Below are 25,255 nucleotides of genomic sequence, written 5' to 3' on the forward strand. Positions count from 1 at the left end.
AAAGCCAGCCTAGACTACAGAGAAAGTACTAGGACAGTCAGGACTACACAGAGAAACCCTATATAAAAAAATAAGATGCTAATGGCACACACTTGTAATCTCTATGCTGGGGAGGGGGAGTCAGGCAGATACAGGGAGCGAGCTAGCCTTATCTACTCAGAGAGGTCCAGGCTAATGAAGAAACCCTATCTCATAAAACATGGTGAACAACACCTTGGGAACAATGCCAAGGTTGCCCTCTGACCTCCACACACATATGCAAATCTCCAGAATACCATCCATGGTCTGTCTAGTTAGACAGGGAATTAGCCCCAGTACCCTGTGCATGCTGGCACACACTCTCCAATTGTATTGGTCAGTCAATACAGATTTTGATTTTGTGTGCTGGGGTTGGAAAGATCCAGAGTCCAGCATATATGAGGTGAATATTCTATCACTAGACTATAATATGATTTTTAATTGATGGATTCATAGGCAAAAGAAAGTGTAAGAATGTGAAGATTACGACATTTGAGGTCAGAGAGTCAGCTATAGAGAATTTTTATTACTCCTAGTAACTATTGTTTAATGTATGTGGAAACAATACAAATTCAACACATATGTAGGTGCATAATAAAAAGAATTGTACTATGTGGTGATATCTTGCTTGTACAAATAAAGCGTGTCTGAAGGTCAGAGAATGGAGCTTGCCACTAGCTAACCATAGAGGTCTGGAGGTCTGTACAGACAGACAGGAAGTGAGGTAGCCAAGCAGAAAGTATACGTGGGGCTACTAGACTAGGAGAAGCCTGGGAGGAGAGACATCATGTAACTGCCAAAGGAGTGACATGCCAGAGCATTATGGGTAAGCACAACCTTGAGGCAATATATAGTTTAATAGAAATGGGTTAATAATTAAGACAGAGCTACCCAATAAGAAGCCCAAGCCATCAGACAAAGAGTTGATAATTAATATAAGCCTCAGTGTGTTTATTTGGGACTAAGCAGCAGTGGGACCTGGAGGGACAGAGACCACTATCTTCAGTACTACATTCAATATGGAATATTTTCTTCTATCCTGGAGCAGAAGGGAAAATGTAAGAAAATAGAATTACTACCGTGGCATAGGCTGTAATGCTGGCTACTCAGGAGGCTGAGACAGGTGGAACAATAGACCAAGGTTACCTGTGGAAATTATTGATTCCTTAGGTAGGCATGTAGTTCAGTAAAAGCAATGTTCTAGATTCAATCCACTGTACTGGGAGAAGGGGAGGGAGTGAGATGGAGGGAAAGAAGGAAGGAACCTTACAAGCAAAACCATAAAATCAATGAAACCCAAATAAAACTTGTATTTGAGTTACTAATTTCGTTCTAAACCCTGTATATAATTTTGATAAATGTTCTTTGATTATATTAAATGTTAATACGACAAAGGTGAGTGATAAACACGCAGGCACTCTCTGTACAATCATTGTAATTCTTGTGTAAGTGTAACAGCATTTAAAAATTTAAAGAATGTGGGGCTAGAAAACTGGTTCAGCAATTAAGAGCATTTGTTGCTTGTGTAGCAGACCTGGGTTCCATTCCCAGCACCTACATCACGGCTCACAACTATTTGTAATTTGACCTCTGGAGAATCTGATGCCCTATTGGACCTCCAAGGGGACTAGCTACACACATGGTGCATATACATACATGCAGGTGCAATGCTCTTACACATAAAATAAATCAATAAATCTGATTTTTAAGAAAAATACTGTTGCTGGTGGATGGAGAAATGTCTAGTTCTCTAGAGTACTTGCTTGCAAGCATGAGGACATCACTTCCATCCTGCAAAATCATGTCAAAAAACCAGGCGCGCTGACACACACTTGTAATTCCAGTCCTGGCTTGGTGGAAGCAGGTAAATGCCTAGGGGTAACTGACCGGGTATCATAGCCTAATTGGTGAGCTTCAGAACCCTGCCTCAAGAAAAAGAAAAAGAAAAAGGAAAAAAGACGGATGACATCTGAAGATCACAACTGAGATGTAACCCTAGCCTCCACAGTATGCATGCGAACATCCACACATATGTGTACACCCATACTCTCGTGTGGCACCATAGTTTCTTCACTATGAAATGCCATGCCCATAGTAGGCACTCAAGTAGTATTAATGACCCTGTTTTTGCCTTCCATGGGTCTTAAAACATATATGCTTATCCGGTTCTTGGAGCATTTTTGTCATTGTTGTTTCATGCTTCTTTGTGAATCTAAGTACCAAAAACAAAAAGAAGGGACAAGAAGAAAACCTAAGGAAAACCCCAGCCTAATTGTGAGCATCTTTGTTGTATGATGAAATTATTCTCCAAACTGTTCAGGCCCTGATCATCCATAGGCAGTTTAGCATCAGCACCAAGAAACAGGGTGCTGATGATGCCTGTGTATTAGCCTGCTGGTTACACTAGGTTGCTATTTATTCTTCCCTGCGGTTTTACTTTCCTCTAGACAAAACTAACGCTTTCAGACATCTTGAGAAAGCTATAGTTCATCTTTAACAGATAGAATTTTGTTCTTATTTTGTTAAATGTTACATTTACATAATTGTGTATGTCATTGGTGTTTGTGAAGATACACCAAAAAGTAGAAGTTTTCCTGTCTAAAGCATAAGAATTAGTCCGCCCCCAATTCCCACCAAGACAACTTCTGTCCAAATGAGGAACCAAGTAGAGTTTTAGATAATGAGGGCAAATTTTCTCATTCTGCTCTAAGATTAGTCTTATTCTTTGCATAGAAGTTACACTGGTGTCAGGGATTTTCTTTTTAAATCACAGAATACATTGAGCTAGAAATCCTAGGCCAAGTGACTTTACTGGTAGTTGTTCTCAGCTTTTTGTTTTTTAGTTTTTTTTATTAAGTGCCTTTTAAATTTTATGCCTTGGTTAGTTTACTCAATTCTAGTAATAAAATCACTAAGTGACTAATAAAATAGCACAAGGTCACTGAATAGTTAAGTATAGAACTTGCTGTTCCTGAAATAGTCTTATTTCTAGTCTTGAAGATATTTATATGAAAACTGGATTCTTTATAACAAACTAGAGTCTTGTTTTGCCGTGGCCAAATGTAATGGGCATCTGTTGTTTTTGCCTGCCCAGCAGATATTACTCCCTTTATTATTAGCATACCCTGTGCTGGGCTGGGCTGGGCTGGGCTGGGCTGGGCTGGGCTGGGCTGGGCTGGGCTGGGCTGGGCTGGGCTGGCCTGGGCTGGGCTGGCCTGGGCTGGGTTGGCCTGGGCTGGGCTGGCCTGGGCTGGCCTGGGCTGGAGGGAGAATAAGTTTCAAGTCTCATCATTTTGTGCATCTGGGGTGGACCCTCATCCTTTCCCACAAACCCCCATTGCCTCTCTTGAAGGGCAAGGCTGTGACTCAGACCCAAGCAGACATTACAGTCTTTCCTTTTGGCCACAGAGACTGGCTCAAAATGAATGTGTGTTTCCAGCCAGACCAAAGAGATTCAATTCAAAGAATCCTACTGAAGTGACTGGAATAGAGAGCTCCTATTCCCAGAAATGAATCTAAGAGGATGGCAACCTGGACCTACCAGTGCAGCCTTGTGACAAACTCCACACAGTAGGAGAAAGATGGAGCCCAACTCCTGGAACAAACAGGCACCATGGCTGGATCCAGGGTTCTGCCATCCTGAAGAATGGAGCTTTTTAAGCACTCAGGAAATAATTAGGTGCCCAACACACAGTGCTTTGAATCAGATTTATGCATTTATGTCTCTCACCACTAACATAATTTCCCCTAATTCATGAAATTCCAAGGCATGGTCTTCTTCCTTAATGAATCTAATGCCAGTGAAATTTCCATTTCCATTCATTGCATAAATATGTGATGAATACATACGACTCAAAGCAATGAAATGGGGAACGAAGATTGTATCAATCATCATCTGTGCCCTCAAATGAAACCGTGTCAAGGTATTATGTAGAAATCGGTTGAGAATTTGTTATTTCTGTTTTCTTTCCTACAAGTGGAGTGCAATGTGATTTCACCCCATGGCAGTGTCTTTAACATAATATTTAAGAGCCTCAGTTTGGCATCAGATGCCTTGGTTTAAAATCTTGATCTGTCTCTTACTGTTATTATTAAATTATTTAGACTCTCTCAGTATTGACTTCCCTACATGCTATCTGCAAGATAACAAAAACATACCATATCAAGCCATATTTCAAGGATGGAGAAAGTTCTTACAAAGTATACAGTACCATGCCTGGCGCTATGCTGTAGATGGTAGTTTTCAAGTATGATCACTTAATATATCATTCATTGAAACTCTACAACAGTTTCACTGTTTGCTTTAGTGTCCAGAAAGAAACATGCTAATTTAGTTTCTACCTACATCCAAGCTTTATTTCAGCACCTCAGACCCCACTCAGATAGACACCTGAGTACTGATTAAGGTCACTGGACTTTCTCAGAGGCACCTGAACTCCGTTACGTCCAAAGCCAAATTCAACATTTCTGCCTTTCCCTAAACTCGTGTCTCGTCCTGTGGTGTCAACATCAGTAAATAACAGCACTGTGCCTTCAAATCTCAGCTCACTCCCACACCTCCTCCTCTCCACACATCAGATCAGTAGCCAAATTAACTCAGCAATCTTTCCATTGGTCTTCCTGTCTCTATTCTTCTCCCAATGGCCATATAATAGCTGAAGTGATTTTCTTAATGAACACATGTCCTATAAATCAATAATGGTTTTTCACTGGTTCTGGGATAAAGACCAAGAATTTCTTTATTTCTCCTGTATCTTGTATCTTCATTACTCCAGACTCAGCTCTTAGTCCCCCTCAAACACAGCCCCCTCATCATCCCATGGTCTTGCTACCTAGGGAACTCATCTCCCTGTTCTACTCTATTTTCCTTTATGAACTTATTGGGTGTGGTTTCTTTTGCCTAAACAGTACACTACCCACTTCTTCCTATGTCTCTTTGCTACCATTCAAGCATATGTTTTATGTCTCCAACTATCTGCTACTTCCTCTTCATCCACCTCCCAGTGCTGGTGTCTGCATTACAATAGCAAACCTATCACATAACTTGCCACAAATACAATTTTTAATACTGCATGGATATGAATATATAGATACAGCAGAGTACAAATACCAAATTTATTGTCGAGAATTCCCATGTGATGCTGACATAGTAATCAGGTTATTTGTGAATGTCATAAGGGAAAATTGCAACTCCTTTCACTAGCCTCAACTTTCCATCATTCTTACTAGCTCAAAGGGAAAGAACAAAACAGAAACATGTGAGCAATGCCAAGGCATCATTAGCAGTAGATCACAGATAGCTTGCATCCATCACATGATAGATATTGCTAGTCTCTTGAAATATTCTCCATGCTCATCATCATTTCTATGTTATGTTATGTTATGTTATGTTATGTTATGTTATGTTATGTTATGCTCTGGATGTACTCCTGCCAAAGTACATGTATACCATAGCAGATTTTCAAATTGCTTAAATAATGGCTACATTATCATTGTTTTCTCATAACCTATGAATTTCATAAAGTTGAAGGTAGTGCTCTGAGCCTCTACCACACTTTGGAAGGGGTTTTCCAAACCTGGTACAGGAGAGGCACAGATCCCATTGCTTGATTAGAATTGGCTCAAAGAGACCAAGCCACAGTTGGCTGACTCTCACATACATCTTCAGAAAGCCTAGCAAGTTGCAAACCCCATTACACACTTGCTGAACAGATAAAAGCTGGGCATATTTTAGTATGACATCATTCACATTATATTCCTATGGCTTTGAATGATGCCCTTATCCTAGGAGAAAGTAGGTAATGGGTCACTTCTGGGCCAACTCCACTGTCCTATTGGGTTATGTAGATAACTGAATGCTTAGCAGATGGCATTAAAATTTTTAAATATATCACGGGAGCCAGTAGGCTATATAAAAGGCACCTGGCAACATTGACCTTGGGTACCAAGAAGCTTGGTGAGGGTATTGTCACTGAAGAAGTATGATCTATTTTATAAATGTCTATTTATGACTTGACTTGGGGCTAGATTTGGGTCCACACCTCTCATGCAAGCATCTGCTACAATCTATGTTCTTTCATGCATGGCAGCAAGTAGTGTTCCAGGGGAGCTGTGGAACATGGTGGGGCTACTGAGTGAGCTGACAGCTAGACTTTTTGCAGTTACCCACTGCAGAAATATTTGCTCACCAGGTTGTCTCCAAATACATTCCAACAGACATAATTTGACTTTGGATTGGGAATTTGAGAATACATTGTTAAGTGTTTCCAATGGCTATGTAGACTTTCAGGAGGCCTCTGGGAGCTATTTCCTAAAGTAAAATTGAATTCATGCATCTATTCATCCAACACATGTCAGGAATTTATTTTTGTGGGTGTGGCACTGATGAGTTTCTATGTTAAGACCCTTTTCCTCGCTGTGACAAAGTATCTGACAGAAGCAAGTTAAGGGAGGAGGGGTTTGCTCAGTCTCAGTTGCAAGGCTGCAGCTCATCATGGTAGCAAAGGCAAGATGGCTAGAGCAGGTCATAGAAGTAGGTCAGTCTGTGTTGGTGGGAGTTTGTGGCATAAGACTTGTTCACATCTTGCTGAACAGGAAGCAACAAGATCAGGCCAGAAATAGATATCACCTATAACATCCATCCCCAGGAAACCACTTCAGCTACCGGGCTGCAGTTCCACTGTTCCACCCATCAGCTGGGGACCGAGTTGCAAAACTCATAAGCTGGTGGGTGACATTTCCCATTCAAACTCTGACTCTGTGTAAATCAGGGTTGAGCAAAACTAGAACCCAACCTTATTTCAGGTGTCACCTTTCAGTTCTGAGCCTAAAGAACTAACAACAAATGTACAGATTTTGTGGGTCCTTTCTGTGAAAATTTCACTCCAAAGAGCTAATGTTTTTTAGAAGATATGACTGCAGATTGCCTGTGTTGACATCAAGTGAACCCCATTGTGGCCTACATTACTCAACGGAAGACTTCCAGATATTTCGGAGCACACAGGTTCTGAGAAACATTATTCTGAATGACAAAAATGGAGAAGAATGTAGAGTGTTGTGCATTTGGCCTCTACAATCTCCAAGACCTGGTGGCCATCATTGCAGAATAACCGAGTGGAAGTGGCGTGTTTAATTACATCTCCTAGTCATGCAGGGAACTGGTCCTCTACTTTCACTTTTTGTGGAAAATAGATCCAGATAGCTTGTCCTCTTCAATACATTGTTAAGGAGCGACTGAGACACTGTGCTGCAGTTTCCATGGTGTGTCAAAGTAGGAAAGAGTTCTGTGATCAACTAGCAATGCCAGCCATGGATTCCTGATAGGACAGCAAACTCTTCTGTGGGAATGAGCCTCGTAAGTGCATTGCTATGTCCTATCTCCTCTATCATCCATCAGCTTAAGGAAGGAAAAACAATATATTCATGCAATAACCACCCATCTGTTCATATTCCGAAAGGGACATGAGGGCTGGACAGGAAGCGAGTGCTCTTTGCTCACACTCTATAAAAAGCTATGTGCCTTTTCATCTCTCTTCTGCAGTGCAGATTATTAGAAAGCCAAGCCCAAGAGGGCAAAATAAAAATAAAATTTGTTTGGAAATAAAACAAGATAGATCTACAGGCTTCTGTGACCTGGCCTCTCTTTACAAGTCGAGGGTCAATGAACAGCAATCATGCCCTCTACATTCTCAATAAAATGCCACTTACTCAATAAAATGCCAATAAAAGTTCCACTCCTTCACATGTCCATGCTGCATTTCATTGCAGATAACTTCCTTAATCAGGAAAATTTGTGTACTGAGATGCTAGTTGCGGGCAGAGACTGAATCATCACTACCAGCGCACATTTGGATGATACATGGCTCATTTCTCATTTACTTGGCTTTGGCTGATTGTTTGTTTCTAGACTCTTCAGCTAGCAAAAGGTTGCCATGCCCTTTGTCTGACTTGCTGAATATTTTTTAATATGAAAAATGCACCCACAGACTCTCATGCATTTACTAGGTACAATGATGACAATCTCCATGGACACACAGCCTATTTTTGGAAAGAAGCCCCAACTATGCAGAGATATCTCAGTCAGTAAAGTGCTTGCTGAACAAGCAGAAGAACCCCAGTTTGATCCCTAGAACATTCCTTAAAAAAAGAGTCCAGTGTTGTCCATATTTATAACCCAGTGCCAGAGCAAATAGGCAGGTAAATTCCTGGTTCTTGCTGGCCTTCTAGCCTCGTTTACTCTGTGAATTCCAGACTGGTGTGAGACCCTGATTCAAAAAAATATGGTATACAGCACTTGATGGGTGACATTCAAAGTTGACCATTGGCCTACACACACACACACACACACACACACACACACACACACGCATAAGTATACACACATGCGCCTATATACATATGAGTATGTACCCACACACACGAAAACAAATGAAAATATAATAAGTAAAATACATTTAAAAGGAGCCCCAAAATGACCCTACCTAACTGCACCTCAATATCCTATCAAGAAAGTTCTTAATTATGTAAGAGATATACTATACATAACTCCTTATTGGGCGCACACTGGACATCTTTTCATTGAAAATGTTGCAGATGGGCTAGCTATGAATTAACTCTTCCTTATTCCAGTTTGTATTCTTCCCAACTGGCTAAAATAGAAAAAGCTCTGGGTGTTACATAAGCCATGTAGGAAGTCCATAAATGGCAGATCTTTCTGGAAAGGAAAATTTGAGGGCAGAAATGGATAAGCACATGCAATGTGAATGTGTGTGTGTGTGTGTGTGTGTGTGTGTGTGTGTGTGTGTGTGTGTGTAGGTCAGAAGTCACTGTCAAACGTCTGTCTGTCGTAATTGTTCTCCACCAATTTAGCTAAGCTGACTGAGCAGTAAACCTCAGATCCTTCTTTTCTAATGTTCCAATGCTGCCGATACAGATAAACACAACCTCATTTGGCTTTTCTGGGGGTGATGGAGAGGACAACTCAGGTCCTCATCTTGCCCTGATGGAGTCATTTCCCAAACCCTGGAGATATTCTTGTTAGCATACAGATGTCAGACTTTCATCTCAGACCTTCTGAGTCTGAATGTTTGAAGATGGGGTCCAGATAGGTATGCTGTAAGTGGCTGTGTTTCTGTCTACAAATATATACAGGGATAGTAAGTCTGATGTCAGCTCTCATTGAGTCAAGCTGTAAAGGCAAGCATAAATTTCTCACACACTTTCCACCATGTAAAATTACTGCAGGGTTTCCTAGGTCTTTAGCCTCTGGTTAAGTATGACAAGGAGCATGTAGATCAAGAAAATGTCGCTGACCTCAACAAACACACAACACTCTCATTGCTCTAGGGATGAGGTGGAAGCAAAGCCACCCTACGTGTTTTGGAGCAGTGCAGAAGCAGCAGGAGTCCATTCAGCTGAGGCAGCTAACTATATGTAGTACAAACTGCCAAGAGGCACTCCAGGTTTGTTCTTGCTGCCCTGCACTGGCAGGAGCCCAGATCTCTCTAGCTGCTGTGCCGCCATTCCCAGTGACTCAGCACTTGCTCTCAAGCTGGGCACCTGTTCTTTCCATATCTGCTCTCTGTCTCCAGGCACAGCATCCTTGTTTCTGGAAGAAAGAAAAAGGCAAAGAAACAAAAAAGTTATCAACTGACATTTTTTTTTAGTTTGGTCTTGTAAGACTGGGTTAGCAATAGTTTCACAAGAAGCCTTTCTCATCAGCCAGAACCGTGCACACACAGAGTCCTGGCTAGAAGGAATAGATGGAGCTAGCCATTTTTACCTGAACACGAAATCATCCCCAACAAAATCAGGGCTATTGCCAAAGGAAGAAAAGAGAATGAAAAGTAAGTGGGCAGCTAAGGCCATTGGAAAGTCTGCCATGGTGAAAGGGAACCTGGAATGTTATCTGAACTAAGAAGAAGATAGGGGCTGAAGAGTTGGCTCAGTAGTTAAGAGTACTTGATGCTCTTGTGAAGGGCTTGGGCACCTAAATGTACATGTACATACATACATACATACATACATACATACATACATACATACATGCACATGCAGGCACACACAAACACACAGAATAGTTTTTGTAAACCTTTAGCAGATGTCTACGGGCATCCCATTATGAGAGCACATATATCCTAGTGGGAATTTCTCTGTGAGCAATAATTGTCTACATCTTACTATGCGTTGTTGACCATTTGTATATCTTTTGGGTGAAGAATTCAAATCTTTAGCTTGTGTATACTTGGCCTGCATATCTCCATACTATTGAACATTGAGTGTTCTTTATATATTTTGGGTGTTTGGAGATGTTAAGATTCTATGTGTTACCAGGAGGTGGTGGCACGTGTCTTTAATCCTAGCACTCAGAAGGCAGAAAGGGTATGTTTTACTTAAAAAAAAAAAAAGAAGAGAAAAACGAGACTGGAGAGTTAAGTGGAAAAGTGCTTGCCCTTCAAGTATAAGGATAGCGGCTCAGTCCCCCAGAACCCACATAGAAAATCCAGGCATAACAGTAAACACCTGTAATCCCAGCCCTGGGCAGGCAGAGACAAGGCAATTTCTGGGGCTCACTGGCAAGCTCATTTAGCCCAGTCATTGAGGGTCTGTCTCAAAAACAGAGTGGAGAGTGACTGAGACAGCTATACAGCATCCACCTCTGGCTTCCACACGCATGCACATGCACGTGCACACAAATACATTATTTAAATAAATAGAAAGAGGAAGAGTCCACCCCACTTTGGAGCGTTTGTGCATAGCACTCAGCTGGGAGAAGTGCCCCTCTGCCCATGTGATGGAGGAGCTCCCGCTGTTGGTGATGGCCACTTTCCAAACACTCATTGATTTCCTGGCTCACAGAGAGCACTCAGTTGCAGCATCTTGGGATGCATTCCACTCAGACACATAAACACAGCAGTGACTGTGTCACCAGCATGTGGCTTGCCCATATTATGGGATATCTTTTACTGTGGTAAATGTCAGTATTAACCAGAGTTTTGCATACAACTACCTCATAGAAGCCATATTATTCTGTCTGTAGGTGCTAATATTAAAAAAAATACAGCAGTTACTACACAGTGAGACCCTGTACCCACTCCCACTTTTTGTTTTCTTGTAAAGCTGAACATAGTAGCACTGCCTCTAATCCCAGCACTTACAAGGCGGAGAGAAGCAGATTTCTGTAAATTTAAGGCCAGCCTGGTCTACATAGTGAGTTTCAAGCAAAATAGAGCTACATAACAAGACCTAGTCGTGTGGTGTGTGTGTGTGTGTGTGTGTGTGTGTGTGTACATTAACAATGATGGTTAATTATTGGTGTTTTCTGTGCATTTTATGTCTGATGTGACCTTGTTTTAGAGAAGGTACACCTTTAGAAAAGGGGTAGTTAGTGTTCTCAGGTGATATTTTAGCTCTGGTTTCATTCGCTTCCAGTCTTTGAGTTTCTGTGCACTGTTACTTCATGTACAGTGTTTTTGTAAATGTAATCATAAGTGTATTTCCAAATTCCCTTGCTCCTATAACTTTATTTCCTGGGTTTAATTACTTCTTAAGGATCAGTTAATTTGAGATTTATTTCTTTTGCCCTGTCAACAAGCTGGCCCTCACTTCCTCAAGAGATTAATTTTAAATTCAGGAGAAAGTTTTCAGTTTGACCACCAGGCAAGGCTGTCATTCAGAAAGAACTAGCCTGGAATCATTCAAAATTCCAACCCCCCTGAAAGCTGGTAAGGGAAGAAGATGTTAAGGATCAGAAACACACTTGCTGAACACCCCTACCTCTGCCCCAGCTGCTTGCTGGAACCATAAGAAATTAGGTTGTGCTATTGGTATTCAACAGGAGCTATTATATTTTCCTAATAATAACTTCCATAATAATATAACCTTTGTTCAACATGGGCACCTGGCTAGTAAAATGAGACCCCAGCTGTCAATGAAATACCTACCTCAATATCAGAGCTAAAAGTTAATAAATTCATAATATGAGTAAAGAAAATAATAATAATACCTTGCTTCTCTCCTAGGAATTCAAAGTAGTGTGTGGGTACCATTTCATTAATCTCAATATAAATCTTAGGTGCATGGTAGGAAAAAAATGTTAAACCTGAAAAGAAACTGACTATGGAATTACAGTCTGTTTCAATTCCGAAACACATCTACTTTTCTCCATCTTCATGGTGTCTATGGGGTCAAACCTGGCATAAGCTTGCTTGAATGAATATATACATATGTTGATAACGCAATCAAAGCTTTAAATGGAATGATACCACAGCTCTTCTTACACCATGTCAATAGATCTTCTCCATCACTCTACCCACTCTGTCACAACTGACTTTCTTTTCCACCAAGACACAAATATCTACCTACCCTAGGGCCTGTCATCTTTCTGGCCATACTGTGCACAGTCAGACATTAGCTTTTTTCCATTGTCTTTCCTCAGATCTTGCTCTTAGACTTCTCATTAAAATGCCTTCATGCTTCCTACCTAGAGATCTTGGTCCCCTGGGTAACTGTTCACCCCACACGTGTGTACTCTCTTTCAGAATTCTGTCAGTCTACATTTAGCTTGCTTTCTTGCCTGTGTTTGTTATTTGATGCCCCTTGCTTTCATACCTCTCACAGCTTGACTGTAAGCTCCCGAGAGCAAGAAAGTCAGCTAAGATAGCCCACTGGAATATCTCCACAGCTTTGTCTGACGCCTGGAACACAGCTAGCGTTCTTGATTATTATTTCAATGAATGGCTGAGTGAGTATTGACATAACTGCTGTCTATCTCCCACAGTACACCTCTTGTTCTCCTATTTTCCATAGTGACATCTAAATTCAAGAGGTGTATGTGCATTTGTGCACAAGCCTGGACACACACTGACTGAACTCATATTTTCTGCCCAAGCTATCCATGGTACTTCATGGCGACCTCATACTCGCTAGTGCCAGCTTCGCCCTCTCTGCAAGTAATACCCAATATCCAATCTCTTCCCATGGAGAAGCTCACTGCCTGCATTCAAGTCTCTTGTTTCCTCCTGGCAAAGCTTTTGTTCATGTTGAGTTGTCCTTTGATAAGAAGATGCTTTCTTTTCATCTAGGGTCCAAATTGTTATAGATTGGATAAGACAAGGAGTATGAGTTGGTACAAGGATGCAGGGAGAGTGTCCAAAAACAAGCGAGTGGAAATAAAATTGCAACTGCAAAGGTCCCTGTTATAACATGCTACAGATCCTGTTACAGTAGTGCCTTTCATCTGTGGCCCCTTTTGGCCATTGTGAGTTTATCAAATTCCTGTTGATAGATCATAAATCTAATTGTCTCTTTACAGACATTTTTCTAAGCAAATTTCTTCCAGGTATTTGAGTATGAACCAAGCCTTGACTTTAATTCACTGCCAGGAATCAGCCTCTTTAATAAACTTAGAAAACATGGCCACTATGACCTCAGCACACTCAGATGCTTCGTTGCTAATCAAATCCCCCTCACTTCCTTTGCAGAAGTGCAACAATCCTTTGGGGGCTGAAAAATCAGACTCTTTTCTGTGTGGGAGTAACTCATGTGGGTCTGTTCCTCATGCCATCTTCCTATCAGCCATTTCTAATTATATTCACAGTGAGAGCTACTGATAGGACTTAATGTATAGTATGGGCAGTGGGCAGTGGATGGACCAGGAACACGGTCACCCCCTACCCAGAGTCACATCTACCCAGCTTGTCATAACCCACCACTTCGTCCCCTTTTGGAAAGGGAAAGTAGACACAGACATTATCTGTTGAATAAGTCAAGCTTTCTCATTTGTCAAAGTATTAGGGATCCAGCATCAGCATAAATACATCTGTCCATAAATCTTGACAGGTGTAATGATTTTGTTGCATTTGAAAAAGCATGACTCAAACAGTAGACCCTTTTTCGATTCTTAACATGATTATCTTTAAAGCCTGGCATTTCCAGTGCTTTCCAAATTGACTTCTGTCAAGTGCCTGAGAAACTCCTGCTGACTTATCTACTCTTATGAAGTTAATACCACCATGGCCCCTGCTGTCGCCTGCTGGAAGGCCACCTAGACTGTGACAGAAATTACTTTCTTGGTGTGCACATTATCCTGTGCTGTGGAAATATCTTTATTCTCCAACATCTGTCATGTTTTGGAGCAGGCCACTGTTGTCTTTGAGGGTTTTTTTTTCTTTTCATTTTTTAGTAGGGAAATGGGTTTGACACATTGATCAGATGAAGTATTTCCTAGCACTCAGCCAGGAAACTCATAAAACAGACAACAACCACAAAAAAAAAATAGTCATAGCAGCTCTCCACTGTGAGATTGCACGCAGCTCTGGACGATTTCACAGTGGAATCGGCAGACCCAAAAAAAAAAAAAAAAAAAAAGGAAATATCATCTGGTGGTTAGACAAAAGAACTCTTCTTTAGTGGCAGCATTTATTAAGTGTTTATTAGGTGCCAAGACTTGTGCAGGAAGCTTCACAATTGGTATCTTATTTAATCCACCCAGTAACCTAGGAGGTACTGTTACACCCACTACCCAGGAGCTACCCAAAAGCTGTGTGAAGGTCAGCAGCTGTTAAGACATGGAGTGGATATTGGACCCTCAGCTGTCTGTCTGCACAGTGGTGTCATTGGCCACCCAAAGCGGTGAATCTCTGTCATGTCCTGTAGCCTTCTCACCTTTCCTTCTCTGCTTCCGGTACCTGATGCTATTGTTGAAACTGCTCTGCAAAGTGCAGGGAGAAGCTGTTCAAATCATGACCGTGTACATGCACATGCATGCCAGCAGGTGTCTGAGACAAGCCAGAACAGGGTCTGTACTCATGATACTGTGATTCTACCTTCTTCCTTAGAAAGTCATTCTCCAGGATCTGGGACATTGGAGCTATGCAAGCTTTGAACAGTGGCTACTATTCTGAGTGTGAAAGTAGCAAGATGTTTAAGTTGTAGCCTTTTTTAATATTTAGTTGTCAGCGCAGTCTTGCATTTTTTCTTGTCTCTCTTCTGTGCCTTCATCCTTTCTTCTTGTTTTTTGTTGTTGTTGTTTTTGTTTTTACGAGACAGGGTTTCTCTGTATTGTTTTGGAGGCTATTGGTCCAGCCTGGCCTCGAACTCACAGAGATCGACCTGCCTCTGCCTCCCGAGTGCTGGAATTAAAGGTGTGCGCCACCACCGCCCGGCTCTTCTTGCTTTTAAGAGCACTAACACTGGCACACAGACTCAGCTGGCCCCTTAATTCCAAACAGGATTCTTTCTACTTGATTCCTATGAACCCCCTCGCTGCTCTTTCTTAAGGCACACTAAAAAGAAACTGCTCCTTGGGAAAATGAATGTAGGTGCCCAAACTGCTGTAAAGAAACAAAAAGTTTCTCCAAAGCACTCATTTTTTAAAAGCACATTTCTCTGGTTCAGTGTGGCATGCATATGATATGAAATGATATGATACTGTGTGAACTCTGGGAAGTTAGGAGTGAAACCCGATTCAGGCCCAAATCTTAAAAACACATGGGAAGCCTGGGAGCCAGTTCAGTTAGTAAAGCACATGCATTATAAACACGGGGACCTGAATTCAATTCCCAGAACCCGCTTAAAAAAAGAAAAGAAAAGAAAAAGTCAGGCACTGTGGCATGCACTTGGGATCCCAGTGTTGAAAGGGCAGAGAGGTGGGTTCCTGGTGACCATGGCTGGCAAGTCCAGCCCAATATGTGAGTTCCAGACCAGTGAGAGGCCCTGTCTCAGAAAACAAGGTGTTGAGAAGGTATATTCTTTTGTGTTTGGGTGAATGTTCTGTAGATCAAACATTAGGCAGTGCTCCGGGAACCCTGCTAAGGAGAGGGAGGAAGGATTTTAGGAGCCAGTGGGCCAAGGACATCATCACAAGAAGATCCACAGAATCAACTAACCTGGGTTCTTAGGAGCTCACAGAAACTGAACCGACAACCAGGAAGCCTGCGTGGGACTGACCTAGGCACTCTGCATATGTGATACATGTACAGCTGGGTCTTCTTGTGGGACTCTTAACTGGGAGAAGGAGGTGTCTGACTCTCACTGGCTTTTGAGACTCTATTCCTTATCCTGGGGAGGTGGTGAGGAAAGGGACTGGGAGGAGAGGAGGTAGGGGAAACTACAGTAGGAATGTAAAATAAATAAATAAATGCAAGAAACAAACTAACAAAAACAAAGTGGACCATGACTGAAGGATGACACCCAAGGTTGTCTTCTGGCTTTTGCTCACATGTGGGTGCTTATGTGTGTGCACACAAACATACATGCACACAAATTAATGGAAGAGAAGTAGATATACATATTCTAACATGCATGTGAGTAATGAGGTAAGCATGTCTCACAACTGAATGGAACACTCATAAAGCAATGTACAACTACTTATAATAGAGATGATATAGAGAGGTACTAAAAACACTTCACTAAGAAAAGCTCATAGAAACATTGAAAGGCTTTGTAGACAGCAGAGCGGCTAATAGGACAATGTAACAGAGATACAGAGGCACATGCAGGCAGGCAGAAGCCATAAGAGCGTTAAATATCTGACTTGGGTGGATCTAGTCTCAGTGGCAGGAGCCACATTCAATTTCGGAGTAGCTGTGTGACCTGGATAAATGAAGGCTTTAAATATGTTAATTTGTCATCCACGTGATGGATGGTTTGAGATGGAGAAGTGAGCAGGAAGACAGACAGACAGACAGACACTATGAAAAGCTGATGCACTCCTAAGCTCCACAGCTCACATAACCACACACCTTCAGCAAGGACTTGCCTCTCTGCCTCATTTGTAGCTGCTCTCTCATCACCCCGGAAAGACAAGGCTCAGACTCCCAGTGGCTGACAGAAGAATGACTAAGAGAGTGGTGGGAAAGAAGCAGAATCACAGAGCCAAGCATGAGGCCCCTGTGTGGTCCCCCTAAGGTTATGAGCACCTTTCTCTGTGTGTAAAATCCACTTAGGTGAGCTTACTGCTTGTCTTGAAGGGACAAAGTAGAAAGCTTCGTGTCGTATTGTAACTAGTGCACCCTTTTTCCTCATTAACACAGTGATGGGGATTCTTATCACCAGTGGGATCTCAGGGTCCATGAAATGGAGTGATTTGGGAAATACTGTGATGACAAAAGAAACACTTAAACAGGTGGCATCTTATCGGCAAATTTTCCAGGAGGCTTTTCTGGTGCTTTCAGTTGAAATACACCATGAAGCATTAGCATAACAAGTATTTTCTCTTTCAATAATATAGCAATTATTTATCTGCCTGTTTTTTTCTTCAAGCCCAAGGGTAAGCCAACGCTTTCTTTCTTTTTTTTTACAGTTTACTTATTTACTTGTTTGTGTGTGGGTGGCAGCATGCATGTAAGCATTGCCACAGCATAAGACAGAGGACAGCTTGTGGGAGTCGGCTCTTTCCTTCAATCATGTGACTCCAGGGTTCAACCTCAAGTTGTCAGGCTCAGTAGCAAGAACCTTCACCCTCAGAGTCATCTCTCAGGAGTCCCCCTTCCCATTTTATCTTAAAATGCTAGAGAATGGATTTCAGGTTCAGTAAGCCATGAAGTCCCTTTGAAAACAGTAAACTCTGGTGTTTAAGTGAGGATGCCACCATAGACTACATGCAAACAAACTTCTGTGCATGCCAATGTAACTTGTAAGTAACAGACCAACAGGCAATGACTTGCATATGGTCTACAAGCCATGGTTGTCCACGTGTAATATACAAGATGGGAGAAACTAGAAATGGATTCTGTGTCTACCATCTTAAACCAGGAATTACTTATTTTTACCAATCCCTAAATTGACCTTTCAATTTAGTTACCTTAAAATCCCTCTATTGAAAGAATACAGTTTTGACATTTCCAGAACTCTGACAGATTTATGCAACTAAGACCACCTCTGATTTTACAATATCACATCAGCTCAAGAAGAAACCCTATACGCTTCAGATATTCTCCCCCTATCCTCTCACCTCAACACCACTACCCAGGCCTTGGCAAGCACTAATTACAAACTGTCTCTATAGGTTTACCCATTTTAGGCATGTTTTGTAAGTAGAACCATATGACACATGGTCTTCTATGACTGGATTTGTTCACTCTGGATAATAATTTCAAGGTGCATCCATGTTGTAGCTTAGTATATCATTACTTCTTTGTGTCCAAAAGACTATCCTGTTACATAATCATGTTGTATTTATTCAGTTAGTGGTCCCTTGAGGTATTTAGAAAACATTTTTGTAGTCTCTTAGCCTCTTCAGTCATCAATACTTTGAAACTCAGAAGTAAAAAAATGTACACACACACACACACACACACACACACGGTATCTCTGAGGCAAAAGTTTTAAGACTATGACAAGTATTTTATTTTAGATTTATTTGTTTTATGTCTATGGGTGTTCTGTCTACATGGATGTCCATGTATCACATGTGTCAGATCCATGGATGTCAGAACAAAGGACTGGATCCCTTGGAACTGCAGTTAAAAATAGTTGTGAAGCATCCTGTGGGTGCTTGGAGTTGAACCCAGGTCCTCTGCAAGAGCCACAAGTGCTCTTAACTACTGAGCCAGCTCCCTAAGCCCCTCAAATGTTTATAAAGTTGGTGATCATTTTTTATAGCCAGGAAATTGATAAGTACTTTAGCAAAGAGACATCTACCTGACCTTAACTTACTGCTCATATAATATTAATGGTAGAAAATACTTGTTAGTTTTCTTTTCTTACAGTTTGTGATGGGTAGTCTACATTGTCAAATTTAACTGAATGTAGAGTTACCTAGGAGACACACCTCTGAGTAGGAGTCTGTAGAAGACCTACCCTGAACACAGAGGTAGGTGCCAGGCTCTGTATTAGACTGGGGCCCCAGGATAAATAAAACTAGCAGAAGAGACAGTGAGCTGAGTGCCAGATTCAACTCTGCTTCCTGATGGTAGTGCAGCTGCCTCGAGCTCCCAGTAGCTGTATTCTCACCCCACCTTCTCCATTCTGATGATCTGTACCCTCAAAAATGAAGCTTTTATAAAAGATGTCTTTAGAAGGAATTTTGTTACAGTAATGAGAAAAACTACTGAGTTACAAACAATTGTTTGGGTCTGGAAGATATATTGTAGTTGGTACAGCACTTACCTGGTATTCACAAGGCCTTGGCTTCAGTCTGATCCTATGTCTGCCATTTCAAGCACTGCACAACATAGACGATGTCTCTCTTTCCAAAGAGCTGATGCTCTGCTATAAGGAAGACGTTTGACAAGCCAGAAGACATTTTTAGATGTTGATAATTGCCAAGATGAAAGAGTACGATGAGACACTTCAGGGGGTAACCAGTTTAGATTTGAGATTAGGAGCAATCTCAGAGTGGGGGATATTTGAAACAAAGCTCAAATCATGAGATGCTTGCCATGAGATGTCTAGGCATAGAGATTTCCACAGCTAGGAATGTTCTGAATAGGAGTGGGCTGGAGTGTTTATGGAAAAGAACAGAGTTACCATGAAGATTCCAGATGAATTTCCCACTTAATCTTGAATGTGTGTGTGTGTGTGTGTGTGTGTGTGTGTGTGTGTGTGTGTATTACTCTTCCTCAAGTTCTCAGGTTGAACATTCAGTCTCTGTATGTGACCACATAGAGGGCATGGTTTCAAAGCAAGATGTGAATGCCCAGGGCCTTTCTGCCTAGACTGTGCTGGTTAAGTTTGTCTCATGGTTCTATCTCACTGTTCTCTTTGCTGCTGCATGATACCATGCTGGCTGTGGGTTCTTCAAACCACACTTCTCCCTAGCCAATTGAAGTCCTTTTCTGATTGGCCACTTAGGGGTACTGGAAGGGAATCTGGAAACAGGTCTCACACTTCTCCTCCATAGCACCTATTACTGCTTCTGCAGTTGACTCCTGCAGAGTTGGTGCTTCCAAAGCCAGCCATCCTGCACCCACCCACTAGAGAAACCTTCCCAAACAAGTGGTGTCCTCTTCTCAGAGGTCTGAGGCTCCCCTGAGTTCTCGAATTCCCAGCACCAGCTGTCAGTTACCTTCTGCAGAGACCTGACCAGAACTATCCAAGGCTCCTACTGAGGGATTCTAGATGCACATATCCCAAGTCTTGCTCTGACTTTGCCACCACTGGAGTAGTAGCCTCTGTCTGCATTGACCCTTACCTCCATGTTCTCCTTTGCATTTTCAGCCCATCAGTACTTGTTAACCCAATTCTCCACGGTAAACTATCTCCATTAGAACAACTCCTGTGTCTCCTCTTCTCCCCCATCAACCCCAGGGCCAGGTACAAAACCTGTAGGGCTCCATGTAAAATGGAGTGCAGGCCACGTGTGCATAGTACTACAATACAAAAGTCTTTATTCCAAGCTCTTTCATATGCTTTTGCTCCCACACTTGCCCTGGTTCCCATACTCCCTCTTTCCACTTTTCAATAGTATGTTTTGTTTGCTGTTTCATGGTGTAAGTCAAAGGCATTAAAAACTACAAGTCATGAAGCTGAAGGTGTAGCTCAGTAGTAGAGCACTTGCCTACCATACATGAAACCCAGTTGGAACTCTGATCACAAACGTACATAAGCAATGTGCACAAAGAGAGATTTGTCATTAACTCCAATTTTTACTATTCATCTTAGTATTTCACAGTTCATTCTAATTTCAAATAAAGGGTGTGTGACTTCTACCAAAAATTACACACTTGGTATTTCATAGCATTTATGTGTATATTTCATTCTTGTGTATGAGTGTGCACATATATGTGCATATGAATGCATATGCATGTGTGTGCACATGTGTAAAGGGTAGGAGTCAATTGCCAGGGATTTCCCTCCATCACTTGGCATCTTATTTTTTTGAGATACAGTCTCTCGCTAAACCTGGAGCTCATCCATTTGGCTAGGCTGTCTGGCCAATGAGCTTTAGGGATCCACCTGTCTCTGCCTCTCCCAACACTGGGTTTGCAAGTGCATGCCATTAATCTCAGAACTCAAGAAACAGAAAAGTAGGTGGATCTCTGTAAATTTAAGGCCAACTTTTCTACATAGTGAGTTCCAGGCCTGCCAGGGCTACTAGTGATACTCCATCTAAACAACAAACAAATAATACCCCAAACCCAACAAATGCATGTCTTTATGCCCAGCTTTGACATGGGTACCGAGGATCAGAACTCAGGTACTCATGCTTGCACAGCAGGCTTGCACACAGACTTTATAGTCTGGGCCATCCCCCCATTTCTTATATATGTGTTTCATCCTTATCACAACAGAAGCATTTCATGGAGTTAACTGCCATGGTTTTTATTTCATATATTAATGAAACCAAATTTTACTAATTTTTCTGCAACTCAGAGCTTCCATAGTCTATTTTATACTTATTTTATGCCTTATAAATTCCCACGGTGCTGGAACCACCAAAATCCTGTGTTCCAGAATCTCTTAAAGGGGATATGTGATTAGGAAACAAAGAAATATATATATACATATATATGTATATGTACAAACATATATGTGTGTATGTATATTTATAATATGTATATTGCCTGTATCTCCTCTGCTAACATGCAAGTCCCAGGGTCCCATTAGACTTCACTTATGAAACATAGGGTCACAAATATAATCATAGAGAACTGCAAATAATTGGATCCGGTAGTGCATAATTGGGATGCCAGCAATGGGGAGGCTGCAGCAGATGGATCTTGAATTTGAGGCCAGCCTGTGCTTTATAACAATGACTATCTTTAAATGATTGACAGTGGTGACAGCAAATTGTCAGAAGTGCACAGCCTTTCTGAGGAGACCCGTAGAACTACAACCCCTACAGCTGTTGAGTACGGTCTACTTGAGAGCTCTACTTACTGTTGGGTAACCAGTAAGAATGAAATTGACCTTCTGTTCAGTGACTTTATGAGTAGTCCTCACCTCAGAGAGAGCCAATTGCCCATGATCTTTGGAAATTGTAGGTTTAGATTTAGTCACTGAAACACATGTTTTTCTACTATGTTCCCTGGAGGTAATGCATATCTCATGCAAATCTCATAGCCTATGTAGCTTTATTACTAATAATACCAATGTATGCACAATTTGGGATGGACTTTGTCTTTGCCTTGCAACCCCAAGATGAACAAAGTCATAATTGCAAATCTCCTGGTTTTACTTATCACTAATAAAGGAGTTTTACTTGACCAGTGTGAAGCTGTCCTCAAATGTCCAGATGCTGTGAGAATTCTGATTTTCAGAGAGGAGAAAACTGCTTTTTAAGCCCCATTTTTACACAAACTGTTTCTCTTTCCGTGGCAGCTCATAACTTGCAAGTGTAAATTTAATTACTTGAGCTGAAAACATCCGTGCCTCTCTTAGTGGCCAGCTCTGATTTGTGTTGTATTTGAAACTCCACACTGGGTTATTTTACAATGAGAAGAGGTAGCTCACTTAGAAGACCAATGGGCTACCATTTCTCTTCCAAATGGACCCCTAAATTACCAAATCAAAATACTTTAAAACCAAAGCTCAAAATTATTCAAATTCCTTCCTTGCTTTTTTTTTCTTGAAGAGTAATGTTTGTTTGTTTGTCTGTCTGGCTAACAGAAAGAATGCAAATTAACAAGGTATGGAAACCTCCCTTGCTGAAGATACACTAAGGTCTGAAAATACATTAGCCTTTTCTAAAGACCACAAATTAGCAACACTGAAAGCAAGCAATTTTTTTTAAAGAAAAAAAAATGAAAGAAAGCAAAAGAAGCCTTCTTGGAATCTAAGATTCTTCAAAGACATTTTGAGGGGGATTAAATCTCTCTTGCACCTTAAAGCTCTGTCTTGGCTATCAATAGAGTTTGCTGGAGATGCAAGCCATTCGGGGTGACACACCCTTCACTTATTTGGGGAATGTGATTTTCCATCCTGCCATTTCCTGGCACCCAGACAAGTGTTATAAAAATATGTCATCATAAGCAGCCTAGAATAAATACTCAAATCCTCAGGGTTGTTTATCATTTCTCAAATGTCTTCCCCGCTTGTACAATCTTAGCTCTTTGTTACATTTGAGGAGAGTAGGCTGTTTATAATACTCGGGGATAGCCAACCCACAGGTCATTCCATGTAAACCAGGCAACATTAGAACTCAGGGCAATGGGCCAGGTGGCTTCCATGGGTCCACTTTAAATGGTTTCCAGGATTGAAAGTCTCACCACCGATCAATTTTAAACCAGCCCACATGTTTCATTTTATTTGATAGAATTATTTGATTATGAACTGTTGTCTTCTTGGCCAGTAAATGAAATTGAATGATGTCCTTGCATAGAAGTTAAAAATACACAACTACATCAATGTTATGACATCGAGTGCTCATTGAACATGTTTAGGTGGAGAACACCACCAAAGCATAGAAAGATAAATTCAGTGACTGTCCCGCAGAGCTTTATGTAGTGTAGGAGGGACAGGCTGACACTGACCAGTTCAATCATGTCAAGTACTAAATCCAATCACTAAAATTCCACCTTCCTTTTATGGTGGGCCTTTCAGTCTGGCCTCTCTGTGTTTTGTGAAAACACTGTGTATACAGGGTATATTTAGCATGTAACTAGATCTGGTTATTTTAATTCTCAATCTACAAGACTTGTATGACACTAAATCTAGATTTCCTTTTCAATGTTTTATTATCCTATATTTCTCATTAGAAAATACAAGGATTCCAGCCATCTGGAGAATTTTAGTAGATATTATCTTGAAACAACTTGCAATGGATCTGTGACCTTTTACTGTAGAAGGAGCCTGTGCCTACACATGTGTGTATAAACAAGCCCACCAGCCACGACATACGTGTGTAAACATTACCACCCATATAGCAGGACATCTGTCACACTAAGGATCTGGCACTTCACGTGACCTTAAAGTGTTCCTACAGGCTCATTTGCAATGACAGCCTGTTTCACGCATTCAATAAATAACAATACTTCGCTTTCATATTGTTAGGTTTTGCCGCTTGAAACCGTTCCTGTAGCGAGGAGGCTTTGCCAGTACAAAGCTGGCTTTTTACGTGATTTGTCTGTAACCAGGCAGATTTAGAACTTTTACTTCCGTAGACTGTGCTAAAAAGCAATTCAAGGCGACTTAAAATTCCCCTGAGGCTGATTTTGTTGCAACCCTGAAAGCACACAAACCCCGCGCTCCCAGCCAGTTCTTTTCTTCAGCTAGGAAGCCGCACCGGTGGTAGAACCTCCGCACAAGCAGCTTAACACCATCAAAAACCTGCCAACCATTGGGTATTAACATGTATTTTTATTGTTAAGTTGTTCTGGAAAATGATATTTGGAAGCTACAATTTTGGGGTGATTTTTTTTTACCCTCCGGCGTTTATTATGGTGGATGTATCTTGCCGTTCTTGGAGGAGGACCATGGAATGCCTTGGCCCAGCCAGGCTAAAGAGAGACTGAGTTTGTCGTTTGATGGTCATAAGCCCTAAGGCTGGGTGGCCACAGGCTTTTGGATTCTGCTCCCCAGGTGAGCTCAGGAGGAGGGGGAGGAGGAGAAGGAGAAGGAAAAAGACCACACCAACTCTGTCACCAGACTTCACCCCTAAAACTGAAGCCTGGGCCAACTAGGAAGCGACCGGTACTCACCTGTGCCCTGTGCGCAGTAGACGCCACTGAAGCGCATCACTATGGGTCTTAATATTGACCCCACACAAAACGCATGGGAAAACCTCTCCTTTTCTCAGAAAGAAATCAAAACAGACTGCACACACACAGAGATGGGAGAGATGCATCCAAAAAAAAAAAAAAAAAGAGTGGGGAGGAGAGAAATGTTTGTGCCGCATCCTTCGTTCCATCTGGCACACGAAGGGAGCACACTTCTTTGGGCAAATGTTGAGCTCAGATCCCTACACTGCAAAGCCTGGAGTCCTCTAGGGAATATCTGGATTGGACAGTGTACCGGAGCAACACACAGAGGCCACTGTGGACCCTACACGCAGCGCCCAGAAAAACCTGGGCCTTTCCCAAAAGGAAGTGAAGACAGACCGCAGCACACGGAAATAGCGCCCGTGCCTTTCTGCCATCTGGAACAGGAGCCCGCGACAGGGGGAGGAGAAAGCTGCTTTCCCTGTAGTTACAGTAGATAAGAGTGTTATACCCAAATCATGGAGGGCCCAGCCAGGCTTTTCCTTCAGAATTGCCAAGATCAAGCACCTGGCCATCTATCATGTTAAGTCTCTACGGGGAGGCGTTGATACATAACCCTGTTTGCATGTGTATAGACAATGTTTTCGGTGGAGCTT

The 25,255-nt window shown here is 41.7% G+C and overlaps 1 long non-coding RNA gene across 1 annotated transcript; it reads right to left on the minus strand.

Moving 5' to 3' along the window:
* Positions 1-5,119: 5,119 nt before the first annotated feature.
* On the minus strand, positions 5,120-24,750 carry LOC110341079. Its single transcript, XR_002382973.2, has 3 exons — positions 24,600-24,750; positions 19,129-19,230; positions 5,120-9,625 (listed from the first exon to the last, which is right to left on the minus strand). It is a non-coding gene; the product is annotated as an uncharacterized LOC110341079 (long non-coding RNA).
* Between the last annotated feature and the right edge of the window lie 505 nt (positions 24,751-25,255).

This window comes from Mesocricetus auratus, unplaced genomic scaffold (assembly GCF_017639785.1).
Source record: "Mesocricetus auratus isolate SY011 unplaced genomic scaffold, BCM_Maur_2.0 Super-Scaffold_100676, whole genome shotgun sequence".
Classification (NCBI taxonomy): domain Eukaryota; kingdom Metazoa; phylum Chordata; class Mammalia; order Rodentia; family Cricetidae; genus Mesocricetus; species Mesocricetus auratus.